The following is a 21080-nucleotide window of genomic DNA, read 5'->3' on the forward strand; positions in this document are numbered from 1 at the left end:
CCTGGGTTTCTTAGTGTGGAAAAAATGTAGAGTATCTCATAATAATTTAAAACTATTGTTTATGTGTCAAAATTATAATTTTGAAATATTGAATATAATAAGTTGTTAAATTAATTCTACCTACTTCATTTTACTTTTTTTCCCTCTCTGGTTACTAGAAAATTTAAGTTATATATGTGGCTCATCTTATATTTCCATTGGACAACACTACCTAGAAAAGGAGAAGCTAGTGAATTAGAGATTTGGAGAGAGTCTGCTCATATTGAAAAGAACAAAAGCTAAAAAGAAATAATCTTTCATTTATTCTTTCATTTCTACACCCAGTAGACATTTTTGAACACATGCTATGTGCTAATGATTGCATATGTTGAAAATAAGTATGTCTTCCTTTGTGAAGAACTCATAGTCTGTTGAAGAAGTGAGACAGTTAATAAAAGGGATTGCAGAAAAATCTGTATACTGCTGTGTATATATAGAGAAAAGTGTGATTAGCTACCTAGAGGAGTCAGGGAACATGCCTACAGAGAGGTGATGAAGTTCCATTAGGATCTTTCCTTCAACGTTTTTGAGTATTATCTGGAACTTACCACCTGGAATGTAATCTTCACCTCTCTCAGCTAGCTAACACCCTGCCTATCTTGAGCTGAATGACTGAACTCTCCTGGGAGAAGTATAGCCCAAAGTGATGCCTGGTGAGTTTGAACTTCTAAAGATCTTGGTTTGTTGATCTGAATAGGTACTTCATAATATAGGTATTCCCAGGGCTCTCCCATTCTATCTCCTGTAAAGTACATGAAATACTGAAATAGAAGTACACAAATATGCTCATTAAGTGCAAGAATGACCATTCCAAAGGTCATTCAATTAAGTCCTGCTTGTAATTCTTTTTTGGATTTATAGGACAATGCAGTAACACACAGGCTTTATATTTTCTTCACTAAATGATCTAACTGTGGACTCTGTCCACTCTGGCCCTTTGCAGTTCATGTCCTTTTTGCACTTTCCACACTGCCTTTTGCATGGATAACTCCTGTTTAGCCTTTAGGTTTCAGTTTCAATACCATTTCCTCTGGTAAGCCATCTGTGACAAGTGTCACTCTACAAGATTATGTGTTCCTTCTCCCAAAGCACTGTTGGTCTCTTTCTTGAAAGAGTCCTTCTCACAGTAACTTCAATGCCAGTTCAGTGTCTCATCTTCTTCATTAGACTGTGAGCCTTAATTGGCTGTTTCTGTATCTGGTTTGCTCACCGTTATGCTCTTAGCATTCAGCCCCAAGTATGACACATCGTATGCTTTAGGTTAGGTTGACCAGAAGCAGACACCAGTGTAAGGATTTGTGTGCAGATGATTTTATTAGAAAATGATCCCAGGAGAAAGAAAGGGGGGGGGGAACAAGACAGGGAAGGGGCAGAAGCCCAGCAAGGGTGTCATTTCAGCTGATGTCTCACCTGAGAGGAGTATGAGGCAAGCCTCATCCCGATCTCAGTGAGAACTCTGGAATCTTATACCTCCTATTTTTCCCAGCCCAAGTCAGGAGTTAGCTTTCCACTAGTCAATCATTGGAAATGAACACTCTTGGGGGACATAAACTCATAGACCCTTTTGGTTCTCTGCCCTTGCAGGAAAAGCAGGCCAAGTGCTTCTCAGAGCCCAAGGGCATTTTATAAAGAGGATAGTAGGAGCAGGCAATTAAAAGCAAAGCACAGATATTGGAGAAGGGGTGTATAGAAATTGTAAAGGGAATCCGAGGAATCCAGAGGGAGCAGAAACAATGTTGGCTACATAGTAAATGCTAAAAAATTTTTGTTGGACCGATAACTTTAAAATCCTCTTTCAGGGGCGCCTGGGTGGCTCAGTTGGTTAAGCGGCTGACTTCGGCTCAGGTCATGATCTCACAGTTGGTGAGTTTGAGCCCCGTGTCGGGCTCTGTGCTCACAGCTCTGAGCCTGGAGCCTGCTTCAGATTCTGGGTCTCCCTCTCTCTCTACCCCTCCCCTGCTCACGCTCTGTGTCTCTCTGTCTCTCAATAATAAATAAAAACATTTTAAAAAATCCTCTTTCAGATTGACTTGCAACAGCACAATTAATCCAAGCAGTTATGTGGATGTTTATGCTTAATATAATTGACAAAAGTAGCAGATACGGGATTGTGCCTTGCTAATTCTGGAACTGAAGAAATTTGTAAGTCATTTTATATAGAATGAATGATCAGCAATTGATTGATCTACCTGAATATAGTTTTAAAAGAAACTTGGATGAACATATTAGTTATGAATCTACAATGTGTTTTTTGAGGGGGAAGTCAGGATCTTTCAAAAACTTTCGTCTGATATTTTAGCTGATTTTAAAGAAAGAAACTACAATGTTCATCTATAAATCTTCTCTTCATACAACAGTTACAGAACTATTTTGTTTGCCAAACCAGTAGCTGAAACCATTATGGAATTACTTATGGATATGACCAGTGTAGAAAATAACCCAGTATGATAATATTCATAATTATGATCATTGTAAAAAAAATAAATGATATAGCATCTTACTCTGATCTCAAGGCTGAATAGAAAAACCTGCTGAATGAAATCTTTGATCAATATTTCCTAATTTATATGGCAACTGTAATGCTTCTCTTGAATTTATGTCATGGTGCTGCACCTCGTAGAGGGATCATTATGCATCATGGAAACAGCTCAGTGTCACTAGGATGGCTTCTGGTGGAGTTTTACACTCCCAGAGTTTGTCTTTAAACCTGAGTGCATAACAAAATATAAATCAATTTACTACAGAAAAAAGAAAGCCATAAGGGAATGGTCAATGTAGTGAAGATTATAGAATGAATGATTTCAGGTCAAGTAAGTGATGTTTCCTATAGCAGAAATCTTATTTTTGCCTACTTTTTAAATATTTATTTATTTATGTTGAGAGAGAGCATGCAAATGGAGGAAGGGCAGAGAGAGAGAGGGAGAGAGAGAGAATCTCAAGCAGGCTCTGCACAATTAGTGCAGGGCCTGACATGGGGCCCGAACCCATGAACTGAACCCTGAGATTATGACCTGAGCCGAAACCAAGCATCAGTTGCTTAACTGACTGAGCCATCTAGATTCCCCAGGAATCTTATTTTTAATACTTTTCACAGATACTAGCACTGTGCATGATTATTTGCAGCTGTACTGACTTTAACTTTTCATTTTATTACTTTAACAAAGTAAACTCTTTTCAGAAAATAGAAATTAAAATTGGGATAAATTAAGGGGAAAGTAATTCCATCTGGGAGGAATCACCAACATCACCTCAGATTTTATCTTTACTTTTCTACTTCCTTGTTAATGAGTGAACAAACTATTTTATCAGAAGAGTGTTGGAGAACACATATTAATACATATTCCATATTGTCTGCAGTGTTTCATTAATCTGGCTTTGGAGGAACATAGTGTACAATAATAAAAAAGGAACATTTACTCACTCCAGGTAAAATTAATGTTACAGTCTTATATGACAGAAATATTAAAGTTTGTATATTTATAGCAGTGAAGTAGTTCTTTAATTAAAAATGCAAGAAATTATGAAGTCAGGTAATATGAAAGAAGAGCATGTGTGTAGAAAAGCAATCAATACATTTAAAAAATAATTCCAATCAATGAAACAAACTTTAGACTGTACACAGGTAAAGAATTAGAGAAATGGAAAAGAATTTTGAGTAATTCACTTTGAAAACAACACAGAGAGATGGATATCAAATATTAAGCAGCAGTTGAGAGCTATGGAAATAAATTGAGAACTTTCAGCATACACTTACTAAGATTTCTGGAGGAAGAGAATGGAGAGAATGTTGAAGAAACAAAATTTGAAACATTAGTGACAGGAACAAAGGCAGAGAACTCAAGATGAAAGGGCACTGTAAGTAGGGGCTGGAATAAAAACACCTGCATCCTATACTTGGTGTTGAAACAGCAGAATATCAAGAGAAAAAGAGATTCTTAAAAGCTACCACAGAGAAAGGACAGACTACCTAGAGTGTAAATGAATGAGACAACTAACTTTACATCATTAACAAAGAGATGCCAGAAACAATGGTGGCATCTCTTGAAAGCAGTGAGGGAAAATACCTGATAACTTAAAATTTTATATCAGCTTGATTATCATGAAAGAGGGAGGAGAGCATAAGCTAGACATTTTGAGACATACAATAACTAGGAGAGTTTTCCAGCTACAGTCTCTCATTGAAAGAAATATTAAATTATTTTCTTCAGCAAGAAGGAAGTTAACCTCTGAGGAGAGTGAGATACAAGAAATTAAATATATGAGCACAGAAATTAAATATGAAATTTTGATAGGATTAATTAGCTATTGGATATAACAACAAGGCAGAACAAATACGTGTGAATAAAAAGGAAAAGGGTATTATTCTAGGAAGCAATGCAAGTATTACTGTAGGAAGTAACAGGGGCACCTTGTTTTGTGAAAAATTAAAGGGTGTTGAGGTCAGCATCATTTTCAAAAGGAAGAAAGGAATCTTGAAGAGCTTCAAACTTAGAAAAACCAAGACCCAAATAAATATGTTAAACAATATAAGAGTACCCTCCATTTTTCTCCAGCAGAGAGAGAAAACAAGGAAGTATCCAAACATTTATTAAAGTAACAAAAAGCTACAAAAGAGAAAGTGAAAAATAGGGTGGTAAAAAAAGAGAGTAGCTTATAACACAATACCTACTGATTCCTCTGGTGACAGCTTCAGTTCTTCTCAGTTTTGTCTATCATAGAAATAAGAACATGTGATTTCACATATCAGCATGTTTTCAATCATATTGGTAGCTCTTTCTGACTCTGGTCATTGCACTAAAGAAATGCTCTAGTATCTCTTTATGGTCCTACTCAAAGATGCACTGTCCATTTTTACTTCTCAGTGGAATCTGAAATTAAGATGAGAGGATTTGGTGGAGGCCTCATATTCTCCTTCATCCACCTTTCTTTTCCATCTCCACCTCTCCCCCTGAGATTTTCAATCAGTTTCCCAGGAAAGCGAGGCAAATTAAACCCCCTCTGAAGGTATATTCTTTGAATCCTAAATCAGATCACTTGAACTGTTAAGTACTGGTTCCTATATGGGAATATGGAACCATGTCTTCGTATTAGAGGTGAAAAGAGAGCAATATTGGACTTTACAGAAAGAAAATAGAAGTATATTAACTTGTTAATATGAAAGAACGATAAAACATACCTTATTTTCTGGATGATCAATAACTGAAATATTGAACAACCAGTTATTCAGCCAATTGCTCTAGGTACTATAGAGATGTATTTACCCGTGTATATGACTTTCATCTCATCACAGTATGTCATCTCATCATGAGACTTGATTGAAAAAAATAATAACCTCTTCAAACTAGCAAAATTTTAATTTATTACATTTTACTCATTGCAAGATTAAGCATATTTTGGCAGAAAATATGGAGAGAACAGAAAAGATTAATGAAGATACTGCTTGAGACAACCCCTATTAAAATTTTGGAATTTTTTTTCTTTCAGTCTTTTATTTAAGTACTTGAAAAAAATGTTGGCTCTCCCTTTTAGCTTAAAAACAAATTTAATCTTTAGTGGGTTTCTGTATTATACTTGGAATCCTCAGTGACAAGACTATGGCAAGCACTCAGTGAATGAAAGAATGGATGGATGGATGCATGCATAAATAAATGGAGTCATGGATCAGTGAATAGACTGTGAATGCAGTTCATCAGGGGAAAAATCATGTATTCACATTCAGGGCTCAATCCCAGAGACCCTAGTGCACAAAGGATGAAATGCAAACAATTATGAAGGTGGGTTATGGTGGAATAATCTAAATACCAAGAAATAATAATGTCCACTTTACTCTGAAAATAATAACAACTAATCCCAAATACAAAATTCATGCTTTGGGGAAAAGAATAGAGTGATTTTCAGATGAGTACTAATGTCATCTATGTCATCTTTATGCACCTCAGCCTTGGAATTACACATGACATGTGCAGGAAATGTAGCTGTAATTAGGAAGTTTCCCCATTCTGTAATATTACTGTTCATTTTACATTATAAAATGACACCATTACATATAATATAAAAGATATTTGAGTTAAGCTGGGCTTCTTAGATTCTTCTCTCCTCTAGCTTCCTCAATATATAATTGACATATAAACTTGTGTAAATTTAACTTGTACAACATAGTTATTTGAAATACATGTGTGTACATATATATATATATATTTAAAGTTTATTGATTTATTTTGAAAGACACAGAAGCAGTGCAAGCAGGGGAGGGACAGAGAGAGAGGGAGAGAGAGAAAATCCCAAGCAGGCTCTGGACTACCAGCTGCGGAGCCTCACATCGGGCTCGAACCCACAAACTATGAAATCATGACCTGAGCCGAAACCAAGAGTTGATGGCTTAACAAACCATCATCACCTCACATATTTACATTTTTTGGTATGTGAGGTGAGAACTTTTAAGCCTTACTCTCAGCACTTTCAAGTGTATAATATAGTATAGTTAACTATAGTCACACTATAGTCACAATAATGTAATGGTGTACATTACATCCCCAGAATTTATTCATCTTATAACCAGAAGTTTGTACCCTTTGACCAACTTCACTCATTTCTAACCCCCTCCCACACATTCTCCCAATCGTGGTAACCAATCTGCTGTCTGCTTCAGTGAGTGTGGTATTTTAGATTCCACATATAAGTGAGATTACACAGTATTTGTCTTCTCTGATTTATTTCACTTAGCGTGATGTACTCAGCTTTCATCCATATTGTTGCAAACGACAGGATTACCTTTTTTATGGCTGCATCTATTCCATTGTATACATATGACATATATTCTTTATTTATTCATCTGTTGATGGACACTTAGGTTGTTTCCATGTCTTGACTATTCAAATAATGCTGCAGTGAACATGGGGGTGCAGGTATTTCTTTGAGATAGTGATTTCATGTCCACATATACTCAGAAGTGGGGTTGCTGGATCATATGGTAGCTCTATTTTTAATTTTCTGAGAAACCTCCATAGTGTTTTCCATAGTGGCTGCACCAATTTACATTCCAACCCACAGTGCACAAATGTTTCCTTTTCTATACTTCCTTGCCTACACTTGCTATTTCTTATCTCTTTGATAATAACCATTGTAATTTGAATAAGGTGGTATCTCATTGTGGTTTTGATTTTCATGTCCCTGATTATGATTAATAATGTTTAGCATCTTTTTATGTACCTGTTGCCCATTTGAATATCTTCTTTGAAATAATATCTACTTGGATCCTTTGCCCATTTTTAAAACAGATTATTTGTGGGGCACCTGGGTGGTTCAGTCGGTTAAGCATACGACTTCAGCTCACATCATGATCTCGCAGGTTCATGAGTTTGAACCCCGTGTTGGGCTCCGTGCTGACAGCTCAGAGCCTGGAGCCTGCTTCAGATTCTGTTTCTTCCTCTCTCTCTTTGCCTTTCCCTTGCTTGCACTCTGTCTCTCTCAAAAATAAATAAACACTAAAAAAAAATTTAAAGCAGATTATTTGTTTCTTTTTTGCCACTGAGTTGCATAAGTTCCTTATATAATACGGATATCAATCCCTAATCAGATATATGCTTTGGAAGTATTTTCTCCCATTCTGGAAGTTGCCTTTTCATTTTTTTTTATTGTTTTTTGTTTTTGTTTTTGTTTTGTTTTACTGTGCAGAAGCTTTTTAGTTTGATGTAGTCCCACTTGTATATTTTTGCCTTAGTTTTTATTTTTGGTGTCATATCCAAAAAATTGCCAAAACCAAACTAAAGGAGCTTTCCCCCTGTTTTCTACCAGGAATTTTATAGTTTCAGGTCTTATGTTAAGTACTTAATCTGTTTGACTTTTTGAGAGATGGGTTTTTTTTTTTTTTATTGATTTCTTCTTTGACTCATTGATTGTTCAGGAATGTGTTATTTAATTTCTTAAAAAAATTTTTTTTAATGTTTATTTATTTTTGAGACAGAGAGAGACAGAGCATGAACAGGGGAGGGGCAGAGAGAGAGGGAGACACAGAATCTGAAGCAGGCTCCAGGCTCTGAGCTGTCAGCACAGAGCCCGACGCGGGGCTCGAACTCACGGACCGTGAGATCATGACCTGAGCTGACGTCGGTCGCTTAACAGACTGAGCCACCCAGGCGCCCCTGTTATTTAATTTCTATAAATCCATGTATTTGTGAATTTTCCAGTTATCCTGTTATTGACATTTAGTTTCACACTACTGTACCCAGAAAACTTATTTGATATAATTTCTACTCTCTTGAATATGTTGAAACTTGTTTTGTGGTCTTTCATATGATCTATCCTAGCAAGTGTTCGATATGCTTGAGAAAAATGTGTATTCTGTTGCTGTTGGATAAAATGTTCTGTATATGTCTCCCAGCTTCACTTGGTCTGTGGTGTTGTTCAAATCTACTGTTTCCTGATTGATTCTCTGTCTGGATGATCTGTCCATTGTTAAGACTGTGATATTAAAGTCCTCAACTATTATTGCAATGTTGTTCATTTCTCCTTTTAGTTAGGCTAGTATTTGCTTTATATGTTTACATGTTCCAATGTTGGGTATATAAATATTTATAATCGTTATTTTTTTCTTGATGGATTGACCTTTCTGTAATTGTATAATGACCTTCTTTGTTCCTTTTGACCATTTTTAGCTTAAAGTCTGCTTTGTTGGATGTAAGTATAGTTACCTCTACTTTCTTTTGATTACCATTTATTTGAAATATCTTTTTTTATCCCTTTATTCACAGTCTGTGGGTATCCTTAGAGTTGAAGTGAGTCTCTTGTAGGCAGCATATGGTTGAATTTTGTTCTTTTTATCCATTCAGCCATTCTTTCTTTTGATTGAATAATTTAATCCATTTATATTTAAAATAATTATTGATAGATAAGACTTACTATTGCCATTTTGTTAATTGTTTTCTGACTGCTTTGTAGGTCCTTTGTTTTTTGTTTCCTCTCTTGCTGTCTTCCTTTGTGATTTTATGATGTCTCATAGCAGTATGCTTTGACTCCTTAATCTTTTAAATATCTACTACAGGTTTGTCTTTTGTGGTTATCATGAGGCTTACATAAAATAGCTTATATTTATAATATCCTGTTTTAAGCTGATAACAACTTACTCAATAGCATACAGAAACTTAATACTTTCTCCCCCCCCCATTAGGTTACTGATGTTACAATTTACATCTCTTTTTATATCAAGTAACAAATTATTGTAATAACAAATATTATTGTAATAACAAATAATAAAAAATTATTGTAGCTATGGTTAATTTTAATATTTGATTTTAACTTTTCAGCTAAAGTTGAGGTGATTTATATACCACCATTACAATATTAGAGAATCTGAGTTTGGCTATATATTTATTATTCTTAATGAGTTTTACACATTTATGTTTTATGAAGGTAATTAGCATTATTTTATTTCCAATTGAAAATGATGCTTTAGTGTTTTCCTTTAGACAGGTCTAGTGGTAATGAACTCCCTCAGCTTTTGTTTGTGAAAATTTCTCTCTTTTTCATTTCTAAAGGACAGCTTTCTTGGGTATAGTATTCTTGATTGACAGAATTTTGGTTTCAGCTTCCCCCCCCCCCCCCCAATGTTTTGAATATATCATCCAACTCTCTCCTGGCCTGCAAAATTTCCATTGAAAAAATGCTAATACTCATGAGGGTTTCCTTGTATGTGACTTGTCACTTTTCTCTTGCTGCTTTCATAATTCCTTCTCTTTGACTTCTGACAATTTAATTATAATGTATCTTGGTATAACCCTTTTTGGACTCAACCTATTTGGGGTCTTTGGGTCTCATGAATCTGGATGTCTATCTCTGCATGTTTGGGAAGTTTTCAGCCATTATTGCTATAATAAACTTTTTGTCTCTTTCTCTTTCTCTTTTCCTTTATGCTAGGTAGTTAGGTAAGGACCCAGAACACTATTGGGAAACCTTAAAAAATGTGATCGAATAAGTGGGTATCTCTAGTATCATGCAATGATCTTCCTTTCTCCCTATTGTTGTTGCTATTAGAAAGAAAATTATGAAGATATGATTGACCTCTACATCAATATTGCTGATGACATACATTGAATGTAGGTAATATCAGTGTTGAATAAATCAAAATTAAAATTGACATGAGAAATTGGACTGTGGACCAAAGTGATCCATATGAAATCTAATTTTAAAAACTTATTTTTGGAGGAAAATATCAATAGTACAGTAGAATACAAATATGGGCAAGGGTAGACTTGACAACAATTCATGTGAAAAACATGGATTTTATAAGCTGTCTGGTCACCACAAGCTGATTTTATGCTTTGATTGCTGGAAAAACAAATATGATAGGAAATAGAAATATTATATTACATTAGGAAGTATGCCTGAGACTTGTTTGTTTAAACTTAAAGAGAAACATCTGAGTTGCTGATGATGTGCAGTGTGAAATGATATAATGCCTCCCGAAGCAGTGAGCTATGTGCCACTGGCAGGGTTCAAGTCAAACCTGGAAGTTTATATAAGAAGGTTATCTAAGGTTATATAAATTCGTTTAGTAGAAAGGCTGAACTATGTGACCTCAAGGAGTGCTTCAATTCTGAGGTTCTAAGATTTTAGTGGAAGTTCCTTGAACTTTAGTTCATGTTATCCATAAAATGAGAGGGCTTTCAGAGCAAGTAAGGTATATCTAATGAAGTTTTGTGCAAAAATATTGGACATGTTTAGACAAGTTCAAAATGAGCAAAATCCATGGTCTATCACAACGAAAAATTTTCTAAATTACGGTGTTATTTTAATTTTTATTGTCATGTAATTAATGTACTGGTTCTGGAGCTTTATACAGAGTGACATGGAATTTGTCAGTATAGTGACTCACTCAGTTCTTCTGTTTTAAAAGAGATAACAAAATTTTTATTTTATTTTTTCTCTAATTTGACAATATTTGAGTTTCCTCATGCCATCAGGCAACTAGGAACCCCAGCTTTCCAGTCCTCAGCTAGATCTTGAAAGAAAAACTGAAACCAAAGACATTAGGCTCTTCTAAAAAGGCTTTTTCAGACTGGTCCTATTAAATAAGCCTGGAATTCTCTAGAACAGGAATTCTCAAAATATGATCCATGGGCCCCTGGGATACTCAAGGCCTTTTCAGGAAGTCAATGAGGTTAAAACTATTTTTTTAAATATTTTATTTTATTTAAGTTTGTTTATTTATTTTGAGAAAGAGAGAGTATGCATGTGAGCAAGGGGCAGAGAGAGAAGGAGAAAGAGCATCTCAAGCAGGTTCCATACTGTCAGCATGGAGCCTGACATGGTGCTTGAACTCATGAACTGTGAGATCATGACCTGAGCCAAAACTAAGAGTTGGACGCTTAACCAACTGGGCCACCCAGGTGCCCCTAAAACTATTTTTGTAATAATATAAGACAGTCTTTGCATTTTGCATTGCATTGATATTGTGCTGATAGTATAAAGTCTGTGGTGTATAAAACTAAGTACAAATCAAGGCAGTTTCACCAATGTATATTAATAATCATGTTTTCCTCATTGCTCCACACTCAGAAATGTCACTTTTACTTAAGAATGTCCTTTATGAAGCAGTAACATTGTTAATCTAATTAAATCACTCTAGAGTATACTTTCTAAATATTCAGGGTGACACAATGAGAGGTATGCATAAAGCAATTGTATACTTAGAGTTGTAAAACTGTTTCATGGAACTTAGAAGTTCCATTTTCACTTGAAAAATCTATTAGCAGACAAAATACGGTTATCTAGACTTGGGTATTTGCAAATATTTTCTCAAAGTTTAATGAAGTAAGCTGTCACTCAAGTTTTCAAGTGAAAATTAGAATTTTAGAAAATTTGGAAAATGGCATTCTTTTTTCCAAGAGTTTTTGGTGAGATCAGTGGTGATATTAACAAATATTAGTTTTTGATATTGCATATTAAAAGCTGTCAACATTTTGAAGATCTGCATAGCTCAGCGAACCAGTGTGCTCCAAATGACTGTGATGTTGCAAAATCACTCATGTTAAATGATCCATTCAGAGTACAAGAAACACCAACAGTGTAACATCACAGAGTATGCGAAGTTCATTGAGATTGTTTCAGATTCCTTACTGCAACTTCCATTTAAGTAACTACCTCTTGTTGAGTTTTGACATAGCATCAAATAAGAAAATCCACAAATATTTGAAAGGCTATTAAAATGCTCTTCTCTTTCCAACTACATAGTTTTGTGAGGCCTAATTTTCTTCATATACTTTGGTCCAAAAAATGCATGGCATTGGACAATGCAGAAGCTGATATGAGAATACAGCTGTATTCTATGAGGCTGGACACTAAAGGGATGTGCAACATGTAAAACATGCTACTCCTCTTCATTTTTTGTTTGTTTTGGGAAATACAATGATTTTTTTCATAAAATATGTTATCTATGCCAACAAATAATGTATTTTAAAAGAATAAATACTTCCCAGTTTTAATTTCTAATACTACAATATTGATAGGTCCAAAAACAAAAGTTTTTAGATTTCCTTGATAATTTTAAGTGTAAAGAAATTAAGAATATGCTGGGGCTGCAAAAAGACGATTCTATCAGGACCTTCTTTTTAAAAAGTGACTCTATTTGCCATGACACACCCTTTTCTTGACTTTGCTCATGGCCTTAAAATAAGTTGCTAAAGTTTAGGTCTTGATCACTGTAAAAGCTTCACTAAGTTTCCTCCAAATCCATGAACTTCACTGCCCTGAGTAAACCCCCTTTGGGAAATTATAGCATGTGCAGTTGAAAGTCCTCTCAGCCTCTCTTGGACGGGAAATAGTTCATTTCAGTGGTTGCATTTCATATGGTGTGAAATGATCCCTACATCAGCCCCCTGCTGTGGGAGCCATTATCAACCTGGAAATGGAAAACAAAGCCAAAAATAGGGTACAAATGTGACCTACTAAGAAAAAAAAATTGAATGAAAACTCAAACTTGAATTATTACGGGATGGCTATCTTTAGAAAGACCTAAATTTAAAATGAATACATACAGATTTCCTTTAACACATACTTTCCTCTGGGCAGGTAAATGCTTGTGTCCTGCTCAATCACTAAATAGAGAATCTTAAACCTAATGAATAGAAGTCATAGTCAATTAATGAGCCATTAAAAATGGCTTCATGTTTCTAAAAATTCATGTTTCTAAAATTATAATGTAAGTCAAGGGGATAAATTTATTTGATTTGTAATAATTAGATTCACAGGAAACTTCTTTGGAAATCTCTTTACTAAATGATCTACAAATAGTGTGCATGTAAGAGTAGAATACAAACTTTACACAGTGTCTTTAGCCATTGACAATGATTTTATTTTATTTTATTTAAAAATATTTTAATGTTTATTTATTTATTTATTTATTTATTTTTATTTTTATTTTTTTTTATTTTTTTTATTTTTTTTTTATATATGAAATTTATTGACAAATTGGTTTCCATACAACACCCAGTGCTCATCCCAAAAGGTGCCCTCCTCAATACCCATCACCCACCCTCCCCTCCCTCCCACCCCCCATCAACCCTCAGTTTGTTCTCAGTTTTTAACAGTCTCTTATGCTTTGGCTCTCTCCCACTCTAACCTCTTTTTTTTTTTTTTTTTTCCTTCCCCTTCCCCATGGGTTCCCGTTAAGTCTCTCAGGATCCACACAAGAGTGAAACCATATGGTATCTGTCTTTCTCTGTATGGCTTATTTCACTTAGCATCACACTCTCCAGTTCCATCCACGTTGCTACAAAAGGCCATATTTCATTTTTTCTCATTGCCACGTAGTATTCCATTGTGTATATATACCACAATTTCTTTATCCATTCATCAGTTGATGGACATTTAGGCTCTTTCCATAATTTGGCTATTGTTGAGAGTGCTGCTATGAACATTGGGGTACAAGTGCCCCTATGCATCAGTACTCCTGTATCCCTTGGATAAATTCCTAGCAGTGCTATTGCTGGGTCATAGGGTAGGTCTATTTTTAATTTTCTGAGGAACCTCCACACTGCTTTCCAGAGCGGCTGCACCAATTTGCATTCCCACCAACAGTGCAAGAGGGTTCCCGTTTCTCCACATCCTCTCCAGCATCTATAGTCTCCTGATTTGTTCATTTTGGCCACTCTGACTGGCGTGAGGTGATACCTGAGTGTGGTTTTGATTTGTATTTCCCTGATAAGGAGCGACGCTGAACATCTTTTCATGTGCCTGTTGGCCATCTGGATGTCTTCTTTAGAGAAGTGTCTATTCATGTTTTCTGCCCATTTCTTCACTGGGTTATTTGTTTTTCGGGTGTGGAGTTTAGTGAGCTCTTTATAGATTTTAGATACTAGCCCTTTGTCCGATATGTCATTTGCAAATATCTTTTCCCATTCCGTTGGTTGCCTTTTCGTTTTGTTGGTTGTTTCCTTTGCTGTGCAGAAGCTTTTTATCTTCATAAGGTCCCAGTAATTCACTTTTGCTTTTAATTCCCTTGCCTTTGGGGATGTGTCGAGTAAGAGATTGCTACGGCTGAGGTCAGAGAGGTCTTTTCCTGCTTTCTCCTCTAAGGTTCTGATGGTTTCCTGTCTCACATTTAGGTCCTTTATCCATTTTGAGTTTATTTTTGTAAATGGTGTGAGAAAGTGGTCTAGTTTCAACCTTCTGCATGTTGCTGTCCAGTTCTCCCAGCACCATTTGTTAAAGAGGCTGTCTTTTTTCCATTGGATGTTCTTTCCTGCTTTGTCAAAGATGAGTTGGCCATACGTTTGTGGGTCTAGTTCTGGGGTTTCTATTCTATTCCATTGGTCTGTGTGTCTGTTTTTGTGCCAATACCATGCTGTCTTGATGATGACAGCTTTGTAGTAGAGGCTAAAGTCTGGGATTGTGATGCCTCCTGCTTTGGTCTTCTTCTTCAAAATTCCTTTGGCTATTCGGGGCCTTTTGTGGTTCCATATGAATTTTAGGATTGCTTGTTCTAATTTCGAGAAGAATGCTGGTGCAATTTTGATTGGGATTGCATTGAATGTGTAGATAGCTTTGGGTAGTATTGACATTTTGACAATATTTATTTTTCCAATCCATGAGCAGGGAATGTCTTTCCATTTCTTTAAATCTTCTTCAATTACCTTCATCAGCTTTCTATAGTTTTCAGCATACAGATCCTTTACATCTTTGGTTAGATTTATTCCTAGGTATTTTATGCTTCTTGGTGCAATTGTGAATGGGATCATTTTCTTTATTTGTCTTTCTGTGGCTTCATTGTTAGTGTATAAGAATGCAACTGATTTCTGTACATTGATTTTGTATCCTGCAACTTTGCTGAATTCATGTATCAGTTCTAGCAGACTTTTGGTGGAGTCTATCGGATTTTCCATGTATAATATCATGTCATCTGCAAAAAGCGAAAGCTTGACTTCATCTTTGCCAATTTTGATGCCTTTGATTTCCTTTTGTTGTCTGATTGCTGATGCTAGAACTTCCAGCACTATGTTAAACAACAGCGGTGAGAGTGGGCCTCCCTGTCGTGTTCCTGATCTCAGGGAAAAAGCTCTCAGTTTTTCCCTGTTGAGGATGATGTTAGCTGTGGGCTTTTCATAAATGGCTTTTATGATCTTTAAGTATGTTCCTTCTATCCCGACTTTCTCAAGGGTTTTTATTAAGAAAGGGTGCTGGATTTTGTCAAAGGCCTTTTCTGCATCGATTGACAGGCTCATATGGTTCTTCTCTTTTTTTTTGTTAATGTGATGTATCACGTTGATTGATTTGCGAATGTTGAACCAGCCCTGCATCCCAGGAATGAATCCCACTTGATCATGGTGAATAATTCTTTTTATATGCTGTTGAATTCGATTTGCTAGTATCTTATTGAGAATTTTTGCATCCATATTCATCAGGGATATTGGCCTGTAGTTCTCTTTTTTTACTGGGTCTCTGTCTGGTTTAGGAATCAAAGTAATACTGGCTTCATAGAATGAGTCTGGAAGTTTTCCTTCCCTTTCTATTTCTTGGAATAGCTTGAGAAGGATAGGTATTATCTCTGCTTTAAACGTCTGGTAGAACTCCCCTGGGAAGCCATCTGGTCCTGGACTCTTATTTGTTGGGAGATTTTTGATAACCGATTCAATTTCTTCGCTGGTTATGGGTCTGTTCAAGCTTTCTCTTTCCTCCTGATTGAGTTTTGGAAGAGTGTGGGTGTTCAGGAATTTGTCCATTTCTTCCAGGTTGTCCAATTTGTTGGCATATAATTTTTCATAGTATTCCCTGATAATTGTTTGTATCTCTGAGGGATTGGTTGTAATAATTCCATTTTCATTCATGCTTGTATCTATTTGGGTCATCTCCCTTTTCTTTTTGAGAAGCCTGGCTAGTGGTTTGTCAATTTTGTTTATTTTTTCAAAAAACCAACTCTTGGTTTCGTTGATCTGCTCTACAGTTTTTTTAGATTCTATATTGTTGATTTCTGCTCTGATCTTTATTATTTCTCTTCTTCTGCTGGGTTTAGGCTGCCTTTGCTGTTCTGCTTCTATTTCCTTTAGGTGTGCTGTTAGATTTTGTATTTGGGATTTTTCTTGTTTCTTGAGATAGGCCTGGATTGCAATGTATTTTCCTCTCAGGACTGCCTTCGCTGCGTCCCAAAGCGTTTGGATTGTTGTATTTTCATTTTCGTTTGTTTCCATATATTTTTTGATTTCTTCTCTAATTGCCTGGTTGACCCACTCATTCGTTAGTAGGGTGTTCTTTAACCTCCATGCTTTTGGAGGCTTTCCAGACTTTTTCCTGTGGTTGATTTCAAGCTTCATAGCATTGTGGTCTGAAAGTATGCATGGTATAATTTCAATTCTTGTAAACTTATGAAGGGCTGTTTTGTGACCCAGTATATGATCTATCTTGGAGAATGTTCCATGTGCACTAGAGAAGAAAGTATATTCTGTTGCTTTGGAATGCAGAGTTCTAAATATATCTGTCAAGTCCATCTGATCCAATGTCTCATTCAGGGCCCTTGTTTCTTTATTGACCGTGTGTCTAGATGATCTATCCATTTCTGTAAGTGGGGTGTTAAGGTCCCCTGCAATTACCACATTCTTATCAATAAGGTTGCTTCTGTTTATGAGTAATTGTTTTATATATTTGGGGGCTCCGGTATTCGGCGCATAGACATTTATAATTGTTAGCTCTTCCTGATGGATAGACCCTGTAACTATTATATAATGTCCTTCTTCATCTCTTGTTACAGCCTTTAATTTAAAGTCTAGTTTGTCTGATATAAGTATGGCTACTCCAGCTTTCTTTTGGCTTCCAGTAGCATGATAAATAGTTCTCCATCCCCTCACTCTGAATCTAAAGGTGTCCTCAGGTCTAAAATGAGTCTCTTGTAGACAGCAAATAGATGGGTCTTGTTTTTTTATCCACTCTGATACCCTATGTCTTTTGGTTGGCGCATTTAATCCATTTACATTCAGTGTTATTATAGAAAGATACGGGTTTAGAGTCATTGTGATGTCTGTATGTTTTATGCTTGTAGTGATGTCTCTGGTACTTTGTCTCACAGGGTCCCCCTTAGGATCTCTTGTAGGGCTGGTTTAGTGGTGACAAATTCCTTCAGTTTTTGTTTGTTTGGGAAGACCTTTATCTCTCCTTCTATTCTAAATGACAGACTTGCTGGATAAAGGATTCTCGGCTGCATATTTTTTCTGTCTAGCACACTGAAAATCTCGTGCCAATTCTTTCTGGCCTGCCAAGTTTCAAAAGAGAGATCAGTCACGAGTCTTATAGGTCTCCCTTTATATGTGAGGGCACGTTTACCCCTTGCTGCTTTCAGAATTTTCTCTTTATCCTTGTATTTTGCCAGTTTCACTATGATATGTCGTGCAGAAGATCGATTCAAGTTACGTCTGAAGGGAGTTCTCTGTGCCTCTTGGATTTCAATGCCTTTTTCCTTCCCCAGTTCAGGGAAGTTCTCAGCTATTATTTCTTCAAGTACCCCTTCAGCACCTTTCCCTCTCTCTTCCTCCTCTGGGATACCAATTATGCATATATTATTTCTTTTTAGTGCATCACTTAGTTCTCTAATTTTCCCCTCATACTCCTGGATTTTTTTATCTCTCTTTTTCTCAGCTTCCTCTTTTTCCATAACTTTATCTTCTAGTTCACCTATTCTCTCCTCTGCCTCTTCCATCCGAGCCGTGGTGGTTTGCATTTTGTTTTGCATTTCCTTTAAAGCGTTTTTCAGCTCCTCGTGACTGTTCCTTAGTCCCTTGATCTCTGTAGCAAGAGATTCTCTGCTGTCCTGTATACTGTTTTCCAGCCCAGCGATTAATTTTATGACTATTATTCTAAATTCACTTTCTGTTATATTATTTAAATCCTTTTTGATCAGCTCATTAGCTGTTGTTATTTCCTGGAGATTCTTCTGAGGGGAATTCTTCCGCTTGGTCATTTTGGATAGTCCCTGGTGTGGTGAGGACCTGCAGGGCACTTCCCCTGTGCTGTGGTGTATAACTGGAGTTGGTGGGCGGGGCCGCAGTCAGTCCTGATGTCTGCCCCCAGCCCACCGCTGGGGCCACAGTCAGACTGGTGTGTGCCTTCTCTTCCCCTCTCCTAGGGGCGGGATTCCCTGTGGGGTGGTGTGGCCTGTCTGGGCTACTTGCACACTGCCAGGCTTGTGGTGCTGGGGATCTGGCGTATTAGCTGGGGTGGGTAGGCAAGGTGCACGGCGGCAGGGGGGGCAGGCTTAGCTCGCTTCTCCTTAGGTGATCCACTTCAGGAGGGGCCCTGTGGCAGCCGGAGGGAGTCAGATCCGCTGCCGGAGGTTTGGCTCCGCAGAAGCACAGAGTTGGGTGTTTGCGCGGAGCGAGCAATTTCCCTGGCCGGAACCGGTTCCCTTTGGGATTTTGGCTGGGGGATGGGCGGGGGAGATGGCGCTGGCGAGCGCCTTTGTTCCCCGCCAAACTGAGCTCTGTCGTCCGGGGGCTCCGCAGCTCACCCTCCCTTTGTCCTCCAGCCTTCCCGCTTTCCGAGCAGAGCTGTTAACTTATGACCTCCCAGAAGCTAAGTCGCGCTTGCTGTGGGAACACAGTCCGTCAGGCCCCTCTGCTTTTGCAAGCCGGACTCGGGGGCTCTGCTTGGCCGGCGAGCCGCCCCTCCGCCCCGGCTCCCTCCCGCCAGTCCTTGGAGCGCGCACCGCCTCGCCGCCCTTCCTACCCTCTTCCGTGGGCCTCTCGTCTGCACTTGGGTCCGGTGACTCCGTTCTGCTAATCCTCTGGCGGTTTTCTGGGTTATTTAGGCAGGTGTAGGTGGAATCTAAGTGATCAGCAGGACGCGCGGTGAGCCCAGCGTCCTCCTATGCCGCCATCTTCCTGTCTCTGCCTAATGTTTATTTATTTTTGAGAGAGAGAGACAGAGAGACAGAGTGCGAACAGGGGAGGAGCAGAGAGATTGAGACGTAGAATCCAAAGCAGGCTTTAAGCTCTGAGCTGTCAGCAGAGAGCCCAGTGTAGGGCTTGAACTCACGATGTGTGAGGTCATGACCTGAAGCTAAGTCAGGTGCTTAACCAACCGAGCCACCCAGGCACCCCAACAATGATTTTAAAATGAGGCTGCTCAGAATGGCTTTTGTGGCCATTGAAATGATTTCTCACATATTGGAAATTTCATTAAACTATAAATTATGGAGGAAATGTAATGCCTTTTTCTGAGAAATTACTTGAATACTCAGAAATATTATTAATGCTAATGACTGGCTAAAAGTCAAACTAATGAACCAAGTTGTGGCAAAAGTCTATGCTTATGATTAACATTCTATCAAATTTATTTTTAATTAATTCAGGTACTGCATACTGAAACTTCCTTATAAGTCATAAGCCCTAACTTTCAATTAAGGAGCTATTATTGTACAGCTACAAAATATATAACAATAGGTAGCATTGATTGAGTGCTTGCTATATATGCAAGGTACTACTTTAAGTACTATATATTGTTTTATTTAATTCTTTCAGTGAACACTATGAAGCTTATACTATTGTTATAGTCTCTTTAAAGATAAAGAAGCAGACTCTTAAAGGCCCAGAAACACAAAGGCAATAAAGTATAGTTATGATTAGAACTCAAGCAAAAGATTTAAAAGTGAACTACCATAAGATGCATCAATCTCACTTGAATATATATCTGAAAGAAATGACATCACTATTTTGAAGAGATATCTGTACCCGCATGTTTTTTACATTATTAGCAATAGCCAAGACATAGAAACAATCCAAGTGTCCATCAATGGATGAATGGATAAAGAAGATGCGGTGTATACTTATATTTAACAGAATAATATTTATCCATTAAAAAAGAAGGAAATTTACCTTTTGCAACAACATGGATGAACTCTGAGGGCATTATGCTAAGTGAAATAAGTTAGACACAGTAAGACAAATGCTGTATGATCTCACTTATATGTGGAATCTAAAAAGAGCTGAACTCATAGAAACAGACAGCAGATTGGTGATTACCAGGGGCTGGAGGTGGGAAATGGGGGGATGTTGGTCAAAGGGTAACAAACTTCCAGCTACAAGATGAATAATTCTGAGGATGTTAGAATTATAGTGTAGTGACTATAGTTAACAATACTGTATTATATGCTTGAAAGTTGCCAAGAGAGAAAATCTTAATGCTCCCATCACACAAATTCACAAAAATTTTGCATATGTGTGGTGATGGAGATGTTTACTAACTCTATTGAGGTAATTGTTTCCCAATATTTCACAATATGTGTGTATATGAAATCATCACATTGTAAACCTTATACTTACAAAATGATATATGTCAATATGATCATGGGTTTACAAACATCACTTTGAGACCCTGCTACATTTTTTGACATATACCCAAAAGTGGAATTGCTGGATCACATGGTAATTCTTTGTGTAACTTTTTTGAGGAGCTGCCATATTTTTTTTCCACAGTAACTATACCATGTTACATTCCTATCAGCAATGCACAAGTGTTCCAATTTCTCCACATCCTCACCAACACTTGTTATTTTCTGTCTGGTT

This window comes from Lynx canadensis, chromosome C2 (assembly GCF_007474595.2).
Source record: "Lynx canadensis isolate LIC74 chromosome C2, mLynCan4.pri.v2, whole genome shotgun sequence".
In the NCBI taxonomy this organism is placed as follows: domain Eukaryota; kingdom Metazoa; phylum Chordata; class Mammalia; order Carnivora; family Felidae; genus Lynx; species Lynx canadensis.